This window comes from Odontomachus brunneus, unplaced genomic scaffold (genome assembly GCF_010583005.1).
Source record: "Odontomachus brunneus isolate Ranch 3 - 2012 unplaced genomic scaffold, Obru_v1 Obru_scaffold_098, whole genome shotgun sequence".
Taxonomy (NCBI): domain Eukaryota; kingdom Metazoa; phylum Arthropoda; class Insecta; order Hymenoptera; family Formicidae; genus Odontomachus; species Odontomachus brunneus.
This window is the reverse complement of record NW_022639548.1, coordinates 663649-680853: the sequence shown is the minus strand read 5'-3', so window position 1 is coordinate 680853 and position 17205 is coordinate 663649. Positions and strand designations below refer to the sequence as shown.

General features: G+C 48.7%; 1 protein-coding gene across 10 annotated transcripts in view; it reads left to right on the top strand.

Annotated features, from left to right (window-relative positions):
- The window catches only part of LOC116848714 (RNA-binding protein Musashi homolog Rbp6), a 926784-nt gene that overhangs the window by 638811 nt on the left and 270768 nt on the right, over positions 1 to 17205 (top strand). Inside the window, exon 1 of one of the 10 annotated variants that reach the window (XM_032825105.1) lies at positions 3055 to 4248. The exons of the other annotated variants lie outside the window; for them this stretch is intronic. The gene's annotated coding sequence lies outside the window, so the exon portion shown is untranslated. Of the gene's footprint in view, positions 1 to 3054; positions 4249 to 17205 lie in introns of those variants that run through there. 10 annotated transcript variants of the gene reach the window in all.

The window sequence follows — 17205 nt, the reverse complement described above, 5'->3', positions numbered from 1 at the left end:
CGAGAGAGAGAGAGAGAGAGAGAGAGAGAGAGAGAGAGAGAGAGAGAAACATTTCACTTAGCGAGATTCACACGCGATGCCTAACGGTTCGATCGCATTAACGTCTCGTCGATCTGCTCGCCCGGTAGAATATACGTTGACCGAAGGGAACCCCCGGAGGAAAGGGCGGACCCTTCCGTGTGGTGCGATAACTCAGTTACGTGCCAATATCATGATTACATGTCATCCTTGGCAGTCGACAGCCCCCAGAGTAATGATTATTGTGGGATCGCCGAAGCGGTTACGGGATCACATTGACCGGCCGAAATCTCGAGGCCAGTGAATAATCCGTCATTCGCCCACCACTAACCGTTTCCGCGGTAATGCTCTGTTATTACACCATAAATACGTAGCCGCAAGGACATACGGCTAATGGAAGTCGCAACGAGTTGAGGGGAAACGCGCAATTGAACATCGTCAGGACATGGATGTTAGCTGCTCGGTTGTTGCAAACTACCGCGTTAATCCGTTCTTGTTTTTTTTTCCTTTTTTCAATTTTTTCAATACATTCGTGCGTGCAGCGTTTGAGTAACGATGTATGCCCAGTTTGGCAATTTCGCAAGTGTATAGAAATCCGTTGTCGATGTTTTTTGTTGCGCTGGCATTCCGTCGAAATTGATAATGCTTTGGAACGTAAGTTACATCGCGTTACAAATAAATAGAGCATTTCTCTAAATTATAACCGCGGGTGTAGAGAGAGAGAGAGAGAGAGAGAGAGAGAGAGAGAGAAAGAGAAAGAGAGAGAGCAAAGAGAGAGCGTAAAAAAGGAATTAATTTTACAGGTAACGATGATTGACGTTGAAACCATTGGTTTTTAATACGCGCGGGTACAACGTGGCAACGCAAACAAAATGTCGAGTTATGGAGAAAGAGAGGAAAAAAGTCCATCCCACCACGGGTAGAAGCCGCGGATTGAGACAGCGCAAATTTATTTACTAGCGCGAGAGAGGGAGTCGATAAATTCCCAGGTTATCTTCGGCGTTATTTCCCAACATGGAGACGTCTCCCTACGCAGCCGGCGCAAGGATATTGCCAGCCATTGTAGTCGCGTCTGTCGTACGACAGAAGGAAACACGCGCCAATGCGGTTTTCCCGCCAAGTTCATTCAGCGTCTCGCTTTGGATGCAAGCCAAATGCACGCGAGCAAGCGTAGCCCGCCTTTCCCTTCACCTCGTCTCTCGCAAGCGCCATCATCCGAGAATTGGGAATGCCGGCGCTCCCGTTGGCGTTATCGGTATCCCTCGTGCCATACCACGAGAGCGACAGACAAACAAACCAAAATTCTTATCTTCATCCGCGATGATAACGAAGAGTAGGAAGGGAGGTAGAGAGAGAGAGAGAGAGAGAGAGAGAGAGAGAGAGACAGAAAGAGAAAAAAACATCATATCGATATCAGTACCACGTACTTCCGCGGAAGCTTGACCTGGGTTCTTACGGAGCGAACGGTCGCTTATCCCGCGCGATAACCAGTACCATTCGACCTTATCCGAGGCGCTTCGACGGCACATTCCGAAGCGGCGATATTTCCCAAAAAATGGCGATTTCACGGCAAGGTCCTCTTTCCCACCCTCCCTTTTTCGCGAACGGCGACAGTCATTGCGAGAGTCACGTGGAGATAGAGAAAGAGAGAAATAAGGAAAGAAAGAAGAAAGGAAAGCGAGCGAGCGAGCGAGAGAGAGAGTGTGTGTGTGTATGTGTGTATCTATAGTACTGATGGCCGGCTAAGTCACGTCGTGGCTCAATGAAATCTTTCTGGGTTAGGTTAGTCCCTTCCTTCCGTGTTAAGCATAGGATACGTTCACACCGAAGCATTAGACGAGCGAGAGGGAAGGCCCTGGCCTCCGGCCAGGCAGGCAGGCAGGCAGCGGAGCCGAGGAAGCACTTGGCTTCGGGATCCGACGGGAGTAGTAGTGGTCAATATTGGTCCGACCAGGCTCCCGATCACCAGCAAGGGCTCGAACTACTTGGACAGCGGGTTATCGCTGTAGCGCTATCTCGGCAGCTGTCGATAGAATATCGAGCGGATTGGATGTCTCTTGCACCCTCGTTATAGTCCCGATGGCTCGTTGTCGAATTTTTAAACGACCCGACAGGTCCCCGCCGCGATCTCCATCGAAATTACTCGCGGCATTTTCTATTTTTCTTCTTCGAGCTGAATCTGACGTCATGTGACGATGAGAAACGTGACCCCATAGATTGTACAGATAATTCCCCGGGGTTGATGCGCGACAAGTCAAGTCATGGAAGAAGTTGAATGAAACGCTGCAGAGAGAGAGAAAGAGAGAGAGAGAGAGAAACAGAGAGAGGAGATGCTCAACTAAGATACAATCGAATGGAGGAGGCTCGACAACCCGATAGAGTATCACGATGGACACAAGGTTCCCGCGAAATCTCGTCGTCAGTCGAACGCAGTTCACGGACGCGTAACAAGTAGCCGCGAGGCTCTCGCGAGCAACATCCGGCGACTCGCGCGAGCCTCTCCACTTCCGTGCGCTGGCCACCCTCGCTGCCATCCCGCCGTCAAGCGAGCGTGGCTTGGCGCAGGCAGTCAGGCAGTCAGCCCCTCTCTCTCTTTCTCTCTCTCACTTTTTCTCTCTCTCTCTCTCTCTCTCTCTCTCTCTCCTGGCATTAAGTATTCCCGTTGGGTCGGCGTGGCGAGAAGGTTTGTGGGCAGAGGAGGGAGGACGCGGGAAGAGGAGAGGAGAGAGAAGAGGGTACGAACAGCTCGGAGCAGCGTGGCGCGTCGGTCGATGCTGGGGTGTGCTGCTGGTGAAGGAAGGAAGGAAGCGAGCGAGAAGAAGAGCTCGTGTTCTTCTCTCTCGCTCTACCTCGTTCACGTTCTCCCTGCCTCTCCTTCTTCCTCCCTCCTCTCTCCCTCCCTCTCTCTCTCTCTCTCTCTCTTTCTCGCAACCCCTTGCTCTTGCTTTTCCACCCTCCTCTCCAGATCGCTCGCCCCTTCGTCTTCCTCTGGAAACGCACCCCCCTCTAGCGACGGTAGCGCCCCGGGGGCGCCTGCGCGCCTCGGAGGGGTAGCTCTCGCTTGAGGGCGGAGGACGTGAAAGAGCGGGATGAAGGGGCCCCTTCCCGGAATACTCACTCGCCCCTCTATCCAGCACCCCACTCCGTCGCCACCCGCGCGGCACCTCTCCACCTCCCCTCGCTACGGCTTCACTGCCCGGGCCTCCACGATCGCCCCATTCTGTTCTCGGCGTCACAGCGTGCAGCATTGAACCCAACAACGTACGGCGACGAAGAGCGCGACGACGACCACCTGCCTGTGTGCTCTCGCGAGTCGACCTCTCTCTCCCTCTCTCTCTTTCTCTCTCTCTTTCTTTCTCTCTCTCTCTATCTGTCCCGGAGTGTTCTTCATCCGTCTCGCTCGCACCCTCCCCGCGTCGCGCGGTACCAGCGGAGGATAAACGACGTTTCGTCTGACACGACGTGACCGGTTGCACTTGGAGAATCGAACGAAAGCGCGCCTACCCGAGGAATATACCCGGCGCTAGAGGGAGAGAACACGCGCGAACCAATCGGTCGACTTCTATCCTGAGACGTGGTCCCGTCGTCCTACCGCGTTTATCGCGCTACATCGCCCGCCGAAGACTCGAGAGGATTGTTTGCCAGTGTCTGCCACACGTCGCGAAAAGTGTCCGGTGAACGGCGCGAGTACCCGCCACGTCGTCTATATCGTAGCTGTAATCCGGTGTGAAAGACGAATTGTGCAAAAGCCTCTTCCGACGGCACTCTACAGAATAGACTGCCAGGATCAGTGGTCTACGTTTGTCCGATCTGAGTCGTGAGGAATATCGTGAAAAGCGCTCGTCAGGATACACCTCGAGCGTCGCACAGTGAATTCGACGAGAGAGCCACGGAAGTGTGAAAATTCGGTCGTACGTCGTGTCGCACGATCGACCACCGCACGGACTACCAGCGCAACCGCGACGACGACGACGACGACGACAACAGGTACACGCGCGTGTGTTCGAGGCGCGAAAATCTCGCCGCTCCTGGCCGATCGATCGGATCGATCGATCGAGTCTCACGTTTCTCGGGCCTGCTCTGCCGCGGAGGAAGAGCGACACGCCGATCGCACGGCACTCGGTACTTGGTACTGAGTGACCTGCAGGTTCTCTTTCATCCAGTGGTCATCGCAAGGTGTACACGACGGCGGTCACCACGTACATCACGCCGCTCATCACCTCCGAGAAGGTATGGTGCCGCAACCCTCTAGTTCGCGAGCTCTCTCGTGAACTCCGAGAGAGCGCAAGCCAGGCCTTCCTCTCTCCCCCGGCCCGAGTCTCGAAGGGCTCGCGAGAGCTTGCGAGTGTCGCGCGTGTGCGTACGCGCGAGTGTCGGCTTCCACACGTACGCACCGGCTGGCACGTAACTATCTCTCCCTATCTCTTCCTCTTGCTCTCTGCGTGTACGTGTGTTTCTGTTTCTGCGTGCGTATGCGTGCGTGCGGGGGTGTACGTATGTGTGCGTATGTGTGCGTTGGCTGGGGGCATGTGTGTGGGTGGAGCTTGATCGTGGACGTCATCCGTCGGACAGAGGCGGACCAACCAACCGGGGTGTCGGATATTTTCTCCCTCTCTGTCTCTCTGTTTCCCCTTGCCACCCTCACCCCCATACCCGTCCTCCCGCACAACACCCCGGCCCCTTCCGCCCCCCTGCTGCCCTCTCGCTCTCCGTCTCTCCCGATTCCTCTCGCCCGTGCACTCCTCTCGCAACAATGTGCAGTGACCGAAATGTTTCACGGAGATGACGGCGGACAACTTCGCCTTCCACCGTCGGTTCAGCCGCGAGGACCGCCGTTGTTCTCGAAATCTTCCTCGACTTCCGACCCGCTACGAACAAGGCGATGGTCGCGTTATCCCTTCTCTCTCTCTCACACATACTCTTCTCTTTCTCTCTCTCTTGCGCACGAACACTTTCACGATATTCCCCGAGGAGGCGAACTTACTTGAGATTACGCTCGCGGCCGCGCAGCAACGTTGGACGCGGTTTCCTTGTGCGGACGCATCCGTCGACTGTAAACTACCAAGTCTGACGCGGCACCGAACGTACCTCCGAGATGTGAGGCTTTCGCGACACACATTTCTCGCTTGGAGATCGCCATCAGCCACGGACACCGTTCTATATATGACTGTCTGATTACACCAGAGACGTCTTGAGCGGACCAACGCGCTCCCGTTGAAACGTCGATCTCGTAATACGCTTTCCGAACCTGATCCGCGCCCGATGCAATCAGCGAGAGCGGAGCGAGAGCGGATACGCGCGTTCACATCAGCCGTGCAATCTGTGCATTTTACTCGACCGAGCGAGATTAATTAATGTCACGGGGACTTTGTGTCGGTCGAGCCCGTCAAATTTAATGGGTTATTTGCAAATGCGTCACAGTTGCATCGCGCACGGGAGAGAGTGTGCGACTGTGTCACGCTTTTTTCCCTCCAAACTCTGCAAGAGCAGATCTATCGGCTCTGCTTCATTTGCTCGCAGATTATCTACATTTTTATTTGCGACATTTTCATTTTTCTTTAGCGAGAACATAGCTGGATGATCGTGGCGGAGGATTAGCTTTATCCGACACTAGAGGCATGCTCCGACGCAGATAGTTGGAAAAATCACGCCATAAAACCGCACCACGAGAGTGAAACTGTACTTGTTAGAGACACGTGATTAGAATAAAGTTGACAATTAGGGACAATACCGGGAGGGCGAAATGCCGGAAAAATGACGCTGCGAAGATAAGAGAAATAAGTCGCCGCGTCCTATTGCGCGTGGCATCTCGCGCGATATCCCGGAAGGATCGCTTGGATTTCCTAAATAAGCACCGCGCGATAATGAAGACGAAATTTCCGAGGGTATTAAAAGGCTCCTCCGCGCGCGCGCGCGCGTGCTTTTAATAATCTCGCCGCGTCGGTGCGTCAAATCGCATGAAAGAAATATTAATGGAATTAATAAGTTGAGTGGTCCGACGCGGATGACGGCAAGGAGAGAGGAAGAGGGTGAGAGAAAAAAAGACAGAGAGAGAGAAAAGTAAGCAGGAGCTATTTCCCTCTTGCGCGCGCGAGAGCGCTCCGGTTTCTTATTAAGGACTCTCCACCCTCCCATACAAACTTATTATCTTAAGTCCTTCGCTTCTCGAGGCGGAACGATAACGAGATCGTTACTTTCGAAGCGCCTTGTGGCAGCCGTCCAGCAGGATTCGCCTCTCACTCCATATCCTTCTCTCTCGTTCTCATTCCACCCGTCCCCCTCCTCTCTCTCTCTCTCTCTCTCTCTCTCTCTCTCTCTCTCTCTCTCTCTCTCTCTCCCATTCTTTCTCTTTCCGTTTCTCTTTCGGTCCCGAATGCGATTCGCGGTTCTCCTGCCGTTTCTATTTTCGAAGCGTCGCTTTATGATCAGCTGATGTCGATCGCGCATCGTCCGCGGATAGATATCGCCCGAGTACCTTCGTCGCTTCCCGATTACTTTCGCCATTTCAATTCTTGGACTCTCCCTCTTTTTCTGTCTCGCTGCCTTCTCGTAATCATCGAGAGTTTCCGTTTCCGCGCGATGAATCGACGTTTTTTATTAGCGACTTCCGCGTCCCGCAAGGTCCGCTTTCTCGTACGAGTGAAAGAGCGCTAACGCGCGGGTATCATAACCGCGGGCACGGAGATCGTGGAATCGCGGGGATGAGGGTGGCGTTGGATTTTAAATTAAAAACTTGCTTTTTTAACAGAATAATAAAACTTGCTTGGAAATTAAAAACTTTTAAATTACAAACTCTTTGATTCACTCTTCTGCGCGCGCTTACTTTTAGTTTATTAACTCCGCTTCTTTAATTCATCAGGAGACAGTTACGCCTTATTACGATATTTTCCTCCCTCTTTTTTTTCTCCTCTCTAAGGACCCGCGGAGTCAACGAATTGTTAACGTTAATTTCATTCGCCCCGGCCATGACGTTATATTCCACGAGGATCCGTATTACGCGGAATACGCGATAAACTCCCACCCGGCGACTAACTCCTTCTCCTATTTGATTAGAGGCCGTGGCATTTAAATGGAGTTCTTAAAACTTCCTGTCGCGTAGACGGAAATTGCGGCAACGCATTGTCACGCGAGATAATCGTCGCACGAACGATCCATCCCGCGGAGTTACACCACCTTATCTCCGCCGCCTCCTCCCTCTCTCCTCGCACCCTCCCCCTCTCCTACGTTGACCCATATATATCGCGACGCGCTGTAAAATTCACCGTTATCTGAAATACAATCTCCATCTCAGGACAGTGTGCGCGCGCGGTTTTACAGTCCCGCCGCTCGTGTGCGCGCGACGTCCTAATATCTTTTTAATATCACGAACGTGGATCTGCAACGGCATGGGACTGGCGAATAACAAAAGTAAATATCCCGCCAGCCCCAGTTATCGATCTTTTCGGAATATGACTATGTCGTTATCCCGGCCACCGGCCCGGCGCACTTTGCGTCTGTACGCTGAAAATCGATATTTTTTTCGGCGACAACGGCGGCGGGAATTTCCAGCTTTCCCTGCGAACTAGACGGCGAAAATCGTTAACGCTCCAAAACGGCGCTCGCAGACACGGCCTGTCTTCCGTCTCATTCCTCGATATCTTTAGAATATCGATATTCCGTCGCCGTGCGAGCGCGCGTTCTGGAAGAAGCGCCTCTCCTTCGCCGGTTACACGCCTCCCACCGACGGCGAAGATAATCCTCCCGTCGGGAGGGGGGAAATTAGCACGTCGCTCGGTATTAGATTAGTGTCATGAGACTAATTGAACATTGCTGGCAAAGTTCAACGAGTGAGAACATGCGCGACCAGCTGACGTCTGTCCGACTGACGTGGAACACGTTAGTTCAGCCTTCGATCTCTTTTTCCTCGCGCCCGATAATGACCAGCGCGCGCCAATGTGTTTCGAGCGAAGGAGATTGTGAGACTTGGCAGGACGCTGCACGGAAAAAAAGAATAATTGTGTCAACCACAAAAATAATTAAGTACGGTATATCTTTCCTTTCTAGTTTCAAGAATCAATTCTGATTGCGCTGACCTATTGATTCGTCGCCTCAAAAATGTATTTTTTCAAGCAACAAATTGCAGTGCAATGTATAGTGTCTCATAGCTCAACGTAACTAATACCAATAAATTGGTTACTGAAATCAGAAATAAAAGCTGTATCATATTTTACTATTTTCTGATTAACCAGAAACCATTCTTTTTTTTCCGTGTAGAATGTTGATTTACGAAGCTTCGTATCTCGCTTTGTATCTCGCACTGTTTCTCCATTTAGTCACACAGAATCGCGAATGTTTATATAGAATTAAAGGACAAATGGCAACAAATGGCAGAGTACTCCGTGAAAGATCAACAAAATATTTTTGTCCGCAAGATTTTTTTGTTCCCGATTCTTTACAACATTTGTGCTCTCTCACTTTGTGTGTAAATATTCGCAACCATCTCCTGTGTACAAGCATCTGCAACCACAATGACGGAATACTCCGTGAAAGATTAACGTAACATTTTTGGTCGCAATATTTTTTTGTTTCCGACATTCCGCGATTCTTTATAACATTTGTGCTTTCTCACCCCTATGTGTAAGCAGTTGCAACCAGTTCTATGTAACTAAATAGAAGAACGGTGCAAATCGCGAGAGCTGCATGTATCGGTATCCAGCGAGCCCTTAAAGCGGCGATAACAAAACGCGAGCACGTTATTGCGCGAGCCGAGTCTTAAACTGCGCCCCTTTAAAGTTTGACGCGTTAGGACGGCAAGGGTGCTTTTTCGTCGAGCCGTCCGCCACGACGACGCGCCCTTCGGGGACAGGACTCGATTGTTCTCCTGTTCTTTTCCCGAGGACAACGACGTGGGCGGGAGAGGGAGGGAAGGGAGGTCCTTTTCCAGCTACTCCTGTGGCGCATCAAGCAAAATGCCAAAGTTTTCGGATTGACGACTATGACGGTGCGTCGTTTCGTTCGTCCTCTGTCGCCGGACTCCGCTCGCCGATGAAAGCCCGGGCTGCTCGTTTCGCGAATGGCAAAGAGAGTATAAAGCGGATTTGGCGGTCGCTTCGGTTGCGGTCTCGGGCAAGAAGAATGAAGCGCGGAGCGAGAGACGGGAACAATTAAGAATGTCTAGTGCGGGACGGGGAGACGTTTCAGAAACCGCGGAGAGGACGCGGCGCGATATGATAGACGATCGCGGAAATAATAGAGGGTGGATAAGTGATCGAAGGAGATGGTCGCGTTTCTGCCGCGAGCGTTATTCGTACTGGCACACACAGCACACATTTCTAAGGAAATCGTGGATCTTCGTGGCTCGGGGATAACGCATTCGCGAGTCGGCTCGACTCTCTCAAGACCAAAGAGACGCGCAGGTTGACGTATGACGACAGAGAGAAAGCGAGAGAAAGAGAGAGAGAGAGAGAGGGAAGGAGGGAAGAAAGACAGACAGACACACAGAGAGAGAGAGAGAGAGAGAGGGAGTAAGCGAGGCGGAGTGGTGCGAGTGTGCAGCGTCGATGGGGAAAAAATTAGGCGGTCGATGCCGCGAGAGATACGACTGTTTACATCGAAACGCTTTTAAATCCGGGATGGCGGAACAAGCGGCCAGCCCTCGCAATTCTCAGGATTTGCCATACAAATGGATGGCGGCGGCGGCAGCAACCCTCACGCCGCCGACAAACGGTCGAGATGTAAAAGTAGGTGACTAGTCGATCCACTCGAGCACTTTCATCCCGGTGCATACGCGCGGGAGCTGCCAACCTCCGCGGTGCCTGCTTCCAAGTGCCTCGCGCTCGCAAATAACGCTCAAGTCCCGATATCTGCGCGTAAATAAGACAAGAGGAGGAGGAGGAGAAGGAGGGAGGAAGATAAAGGAGAGGAGACGTTCGTTCTTCGCTCAGCCAGACTTGGTTTCGACCGCGCGCTTAATTGAAGATCCGCAAAGGGCGCGATCATCGAACCTGGTGGAACAATGCCTCTGCCAGAGACTTCTCCGCGCGCACTCTTTCGAATCGTTGCCTCCGTTGCGTTCTTCGTATTCCAATAAAGTGTCCCCATAAATGTCCCCGCACGTGATTGAGGTTTGCGTGGAATTCTCGTTGGGAAAAACGGCGATTTCATCTTCATCGCTTCCAAAGACCCGCGTTTTGCGTCCGGCCACGTCTGTTGTCGCGATTGAAACAACCCGATTGTCGAGGATGTTGCGATACTTTAACGTTATTAATTATACACTTATGGGAATTATCTCTCGTCGGGAGTGAAGAAGGAAAGGAGGAGAGAGAAAGAGAGAGAAGCAAAGAAAAAAAAGATAAAGAAAAGAGATCCGACTCGCCGCGAACTACACAATAAATAATGGAATTAACAATGCCGTGCTGGAAGGGGATAGCTGGCGGTGCGCATTCTGCGGTTACGCGAATCTCGCAGTAATTATTAACAATGTAGTCCGGAAGTGGTCTGGACCGGAGAGAGTCGAGCGGTTTGCGCAGAAAGGTACAAGTCGAACAATAACGACAGTGGATTACTTTATCGCTACTCCATATATACGCGTATGTTCGTGCGGATATAGTTGCGCGCAACTGCCGCACGTGATGCTCGTTTTGCGTTCGCGCAAACTGCTGCCACGTTTCTTTCTCTTGGCTGTTCTCTATCTCTCGCTCCCCCGGCCTTTTATCCGATTCTCTAATTTTTTGCGATCGTTTCGCTGATTGCACTCGGACATATCGGTTCCGGCTCGCGTTCGATATTTAATGCGCGTAACCGCGTTATTAAATAACCTGAAACGCTCGCTACCGCTCGCCAGTGATCCCTAAATTCTTTTCAGGCGACTCTCGCATTGTCATCCTTTGCCCGGTGACTTTGACATCGGCAATCAATGCAATTTACATGTGCACGGAGTGAATATAGTTTTTTTTTGTCATAAATTCTCGTCAATTTTACTGTTTCTGCTAGTGCAGGGGAGACCGCTAATAAGATCTATTTTGCTGAGAAACATACACTGAAATAAAAATAGTTAAAAAATAATAAATATTTATCCGGTGATCGATAAGTATTAACATATTTATTTGTACTAACGTACATATTTTTATAATGTGGAAAAAATTTCAAACGAGAAAATATGTTTTCCTAAAATATTCTGTTGCTTTTCATGAAAACAAATGTTTATTCTATTTATTTTTCAGATTTTTCAGATTCTCTCAGTGTAGTGAATTTCGCTAAAAACGTAGCAAATTCTATTTTTAATAAGATATTTAATTTCTAAAATATAAATAGTATGTATGGAAAACGAAAGGACAAAATGAATTGCAACAAAATGTCCATCTATTCCTCGATTACAAAATTCTGCAATAATTTTCACTACAAAATTCCCTCCATGTGCACATCGTATGCAAACAGCAGTAAATCGCGCTGCAGAACACCGTTGCGTTCTTTAATCATTAATTTAATATTCTCTATATCGTAATTTTAACATCATATATTATTTTATAGTATTCAATCCCCTTGTGACATTCAAACTGTCAAAATATATAGTCTCTCTCCAATAGCAGTCGCTCGCGATGACTACCCAAGTGAATAACTTGTATTGAAATCGATATAGCCAATAAATCGGTATCGCGGAAAATGAGCGACTACGAAATAATACTTGATTTGACCCAGTTAATATTTCGTAAAAATTTCGAGAGATGATACGATCCTGGAGATAAATTTATGAAAATGAATTTGCAGCCGGAAACGCGCATAACGCACGCGAGACAATGGCAGAATAACGACAAGATTTTTGCACTTTTCAAGAATTTTCGATACGTTACTTGCATTCTTCTGGCCTTTTGAGAAGGTAGCGATGCACCTACCCCTTTGTGTATCTCAAATCGATCCATATGCGTGTCGTCGTCGTTACATCTGCACTCAGTCGCGAATGTTATTTTCTCGATTGTGTCTCGCACACAACTGTACGGAAACTCCTCAAAGGAGCTACCCCCCGGCGTGCCAGTACTACTTCATCCGATAACAAACAACCGCGCTCGACGCCATTGGGATTTCTTCGAAAGCCGCGGAAAATTAACACGACGCAGTCAGGAGGCAAGATAAATTGAAGGGACTACGGAATAATTGAACTGCCTTACGCCCTACTGAATCACGTGCAAAGATTGCAGAACTGAGTTATTGTTATGGCTCGGCACTCAAAATATCGATCTCGCCCTCTCTGTCTTGCGCGGACGAAGCGCCCGCAGGAGTTATCGAGTTACATAGAATAGGAAAATAGTATGGCATCCCGCGTCGGGGTACATTATCGGGACGAATCCGACGAGAATTCAGCTCCTACCCTCCTTCTCCTCCTTTACCTCTTTCTCTCGACGAACACAGACATCCGTCCGGCACGCACCGCGACCGCGCACGGTACACGATTCGTTAATTAATCCCTCGTCGGCGCACGTGCGGTACACCCAAGATCCGCGCACTAAGAGACCTCCGACCTCATTCGACCGTTGAATCGCGTTGGCATAATACGCGAATTGCGGTTTACGGCGGTGATTTAACCGCCCGCGGCCAACCGGATTCGCTACGCGTCGCTGGCTGGCTGGCTGGCTGTCTGGCTGGCTACGTCCCACCGCGTCGTAGTTATTCGTTCCGCGACTTTCCTTTCGTTTCGCGAGAAACTTCTCCGCGTGGAAGTCGCGTTGAGAGAGCCTGCGAACGATTCTAAGCTCGTAACGACCAGTAAGAAAGACTGCCCGAATCAGTCACTAAATGTTGAGCGTGATTTCATCTCACAGCGGGAGGATAAAATTATTCGGCAAGTGTAACGTACGATATGTCCTAGATTTTCTACATACGTATTTAGTGGTCAATCACCACGTCGAATCGAACCTGCAGCCCAAACATAATTTTAATATTTGTGAATCGCGAAAGACGACTCTGCTTGGACAACCCTAAGTCGAAATTGTAGCCCTACTTTTGATTTGAACTTTCCAACGTCTGTATATGGAAAAAAATATCTAAAAATTAACAAATATATGTTAGGTCATTAATATACATATATATTAAATCAAAATATATAGACTTAAATCAAAATTCTTTTCATTTAAACCGAATATTGTTTACTCGATTTAAGTAAACGGTTTAAATGAAGTGTATTTTGATTTAAGTAAATAATCGTGTTAATCGTATCCGCCTAATAAATATTAATTTTAAAATACTGTTAATTTTAAATATTGTTTCCTCAGTGTATAATCTGAAGGATCAGAAGACGCACAAAATGACACTTGTAGGTTTTAAAGAATAAAATATAAAGAAGAAAAGAAAGAACTTGACCTAACCTCTTGGCAAAGCCGGTAAGATAAATAGCATCAAAAGAAGTTGATGCAGACTTTAGAATATCAAAGTAGGTTTCAAATAGAATATTGAGGTCGAAAGGAAGATTAAATTTCGACTTGGGATTTCCGAGTCGAAATTTTAGCCCTACTTGTGCCCTGAACTTTCCGACATCTGTATATTCCGAAGGATTAGTGTGTATTTAAAGCTTGTACGCATTTAACGCTTATAAACGGCAAAAAACGCATAAAATGACACTCGGAGGTTCTAAAGAGGATCTTTTAGCAAAGATGAAAAGTTAAATAAGAATAAATTGATATAGACTACAGAGAATATCAAAGTAGTGTTAAATGTGATATTGAGGTTGACGGTAGGATAAAAATTTCGACTCGGTTATCATCCCTAAAAATAGAGAGACCACCGAAGATGCGGCGCGAGAGAAGCTTAGCAAAAAATCGAAGACGAGATCGCTGCGACGTTAAATAAGAGCCATTATATCAAATGACTGTTCGCGCCTCGCCGGACACTTAAAGGGCGCGAGCGTCGCGACGACGCGCTCGCTCGCGCGCCATCAGTTGATCTCGCGCCTTTATCTATCAATATTCGACGGTCGAGCCGTCGTGAATCTAGACAAGGTCGTTCCGGCTGTCGGTCTACATTTTAATTGGCAGCAACGTACATTGCCTCTAATGGTGTTTCTGTTGTCGGCCGATTGAATGGCGCTCCACAATGGCCGCCTTTACGTCCTATTCATCCCTTCCGCGGGATTGTAAGAGCGGGGCGGAGCTGGAGGGTAAACTACTATGAATGTGCTAACTCGTGGCCGAGGCGATGGGGTTTAGATCGCTATTGAATTTCTACGTGCCCGGACGGCTTAGACGCGCGATTATGTCCTTTTACATCCCTACCGCCCTCCTTGAAGAAGCTTCTTCAGATGCGCGATCGTCTAGAAAACTTTCACAGAGAATCGGGAGCACAAAAGAAGCTCGCGGAGATTAACGAATGGGTGCGTATAAAGCTTTAAAGAGGAATCCATCGCCTCACTTCGCCTCACCTCACCTCACCTCATCTCACTTCACCTCACCTCGTCTCGCCTCGCTGACTCTTTTTCGAGCGAGAGAATTTGCCTGGTTGGAACGTTAATTGTGTTTTACAAATAGATAATCGCTCCAGTGCTGGCGGTGTATGATAACAAACAGATCGCCACGATAATGTTTACACGTTAATTATCTATTGCGAGATTCACGTTAATAGTTATTAGGCGCGCACTCGCGCGGAGCCGCGATCAGCGTTTTCCCCATCGGATCGTTTCGACCATTAGAGCTATCGCGCGGCCATTAGTTGCCGCTTTTCGCGGCGTGGAAAAATATTCGTTTGGCCGAATAAAACGCCCGAACGCTTCTAAAATCGCGACGCTCTTTCACTGCGCCGGGATAGATAAGTTCGGGATTCCATTGGAGCGCGCGGGCTCGCGCGAGTGAACGAGCGGGCTGCGCACAGTTAGTTATCTCGCATTGCCACAACTTTTCGCAGTACAGAAACGCGAGCGCGGGGCTTAAACCATTTTTCCACTGTTAAATCAAAACGGAAGAAAGCCCGTAAGCCGCTTAGCTCTAAATACGATCTCGCGAGGGACGTGCCGTTTCGGCGCTTGAATTTATAGTCGCCGGCTCGCGACGCTCACAGCCGATGTCATAGTCAGCGTGTCGCACGGAGGAAAGGGGAAAGAGGAGGAGGTGGTGGAAAAAGACGGGGAGGAGAAGGAGGAGAACTGCATTACGGCACGGACGAACGTCGTGCCGTTGAATGCCGGTTATTTCGCGAACCTCTCCGGAAGGGAATGATGTCTCGGAGGGTGAGGTTTACGAGCGCTACCGAAATCTCGGGCGTGGGACTCGATAAAAAGCACCCTGCGGGACTAGAAGAGAGAGAGAGAGAGAGGGGGGGGGAGGGAGTAAGAGAGCGGAGGAGAGAGGAAGAAAGAGGAACTGGTGCCCCTTTTATCGCCTCTGCCTTTGAAGGAGAGAGAAAGAGAGTTCGTCATGTGTGTGTGTATGAGAGAGAGAGAGAGAGAGACAGTCGGTCATGGGGATATCGTGAGATTCCATTTTCCCCGGTCCTCGGATTTTGACCTCGCCGATTTTCGTAAAGATCGCACCGATACGTAAACCGGAAACGCGATGACGTGTCGTAAAGCGCGCCGCGAGTTGTGGCTTCACACTGGCGTGCGCGAATTTGCTCGGGTTTTGAGGATCTGATTAATGCATGTGTGCTGCGTTGTGTCCATTTATATGTACGTCAGCGCGCATCGTATTTTATTCCGGCCCGTGCCATTTTCAAAATAAGCGGCTTACGCGCTAAAAATAAATGTATCCGTTCTATGCATGACGTACGCTGGCACAATTACGCTGGCACAATTACACTAGCACATATCGCTGTTCTTTTTCCCTGTTTTTATTTTTAATAGTCCCTTTGGTTAAGGGTGGTAAACAGTAGGCGGTGTGCGAATCAAGTGCCTCGAAATTCATTCGCGAACGGTATGGCAAGTATTCGATTCATCTGATATCTCGCCGTGGAAATTTAGCAAGAGCGCGCGGGGAGAGAGGAGGAAGTGGGGAAAGCGAGAGAGAGACAGAGAGAAAGAGAGAAAGACAGACGTAACATGAACATGACGTGTCCCAAACAAACTCAAAACAGATTAAAAATGCGGGTAGCTTCGGCTACGATATCGGCGCGCGCCCGTTGCCTCTGAAAGGATCGCGAATATATATCGGGCGGCCGAATAAAAAAAGAAAGCCTGATAATGCGCATCAAAGGCGCGGGCAGAAATAGAGGAGCGCTTAAGCCGGTGTGCACTTGTCGAGCGTCAGCGCTTTCATCTTCGCCCTCAAAGAGCGACTCGTAAACGTTTGATGCCATAGGATCAATAAATGTATCATGCGCGAGCCGAAAGCCAACGCATCGGGCCGTTGGGTTTCATCGGAAGAATGAAATCTCCAAGCCGCCTTTCGCGTTCCGTCGCGTCGCATATTTTCCTTACGCTCGGGAAATCGCGAAGCGAGGAACCAGCCGCGGAAACTCGCGAAAGACGACGCAATGGACTTTCACAGCGCCTACGATCCGTCGTATTTTGCGCTGCTTCAAAGAGAAACCAAGTCATTGACGCGTTCGTTAAAAGCACCCGTGTGTTCCTAGAACCTGAATTTCTTCTCTCTCCCTTTTTCTTTCTCTCGCGCGTGCATAGGATTAATTTAAGGATAATTTCTATTCTCTCTTATTGGATAGAGGTTAAACGCGAGACTAAATTGACAAGGTTAAGCTCAACTTGTATTACATACACTAGATCTTCTTCAACTTATTTAATTTATCTTATATATTTTTAATACTAGGACTAAGCTGGTTTATTGACCACTTGAGCATAAAAAATGTCATATTTTTTGTTTCATTTTTTTCTCTTGAAGTCCCATGACTGTTTCTGATTTTTTGTCAAAAAAATTATTTGCCATCATTATACGCAGTTAAATAAATTGTAGTGGCATTTGTCGCCAAATTTTGTTTTCAATAGATGATCAATAGACTATTATCGATCTTTTAAGTGTACATAATTTCCTTCTAGTATTATGTATATATACTTTTCCATTTTCTACAATATATATAAACATTGTATATTTTTATGAAATAATTTTGTTGTAACCATTATATCTCGTCGAAAATATGACTTTCTCTTATATATTTTTTTTAACACTGAAGCGCTGAAGAGAACTTTCTGTGTTGGGGGGGACTTAGTATAATATCTAGTGTTGGGGGGGACTTAGTATAATATCTAGTTATAATATCTAGTAAAGGATGCTTTAC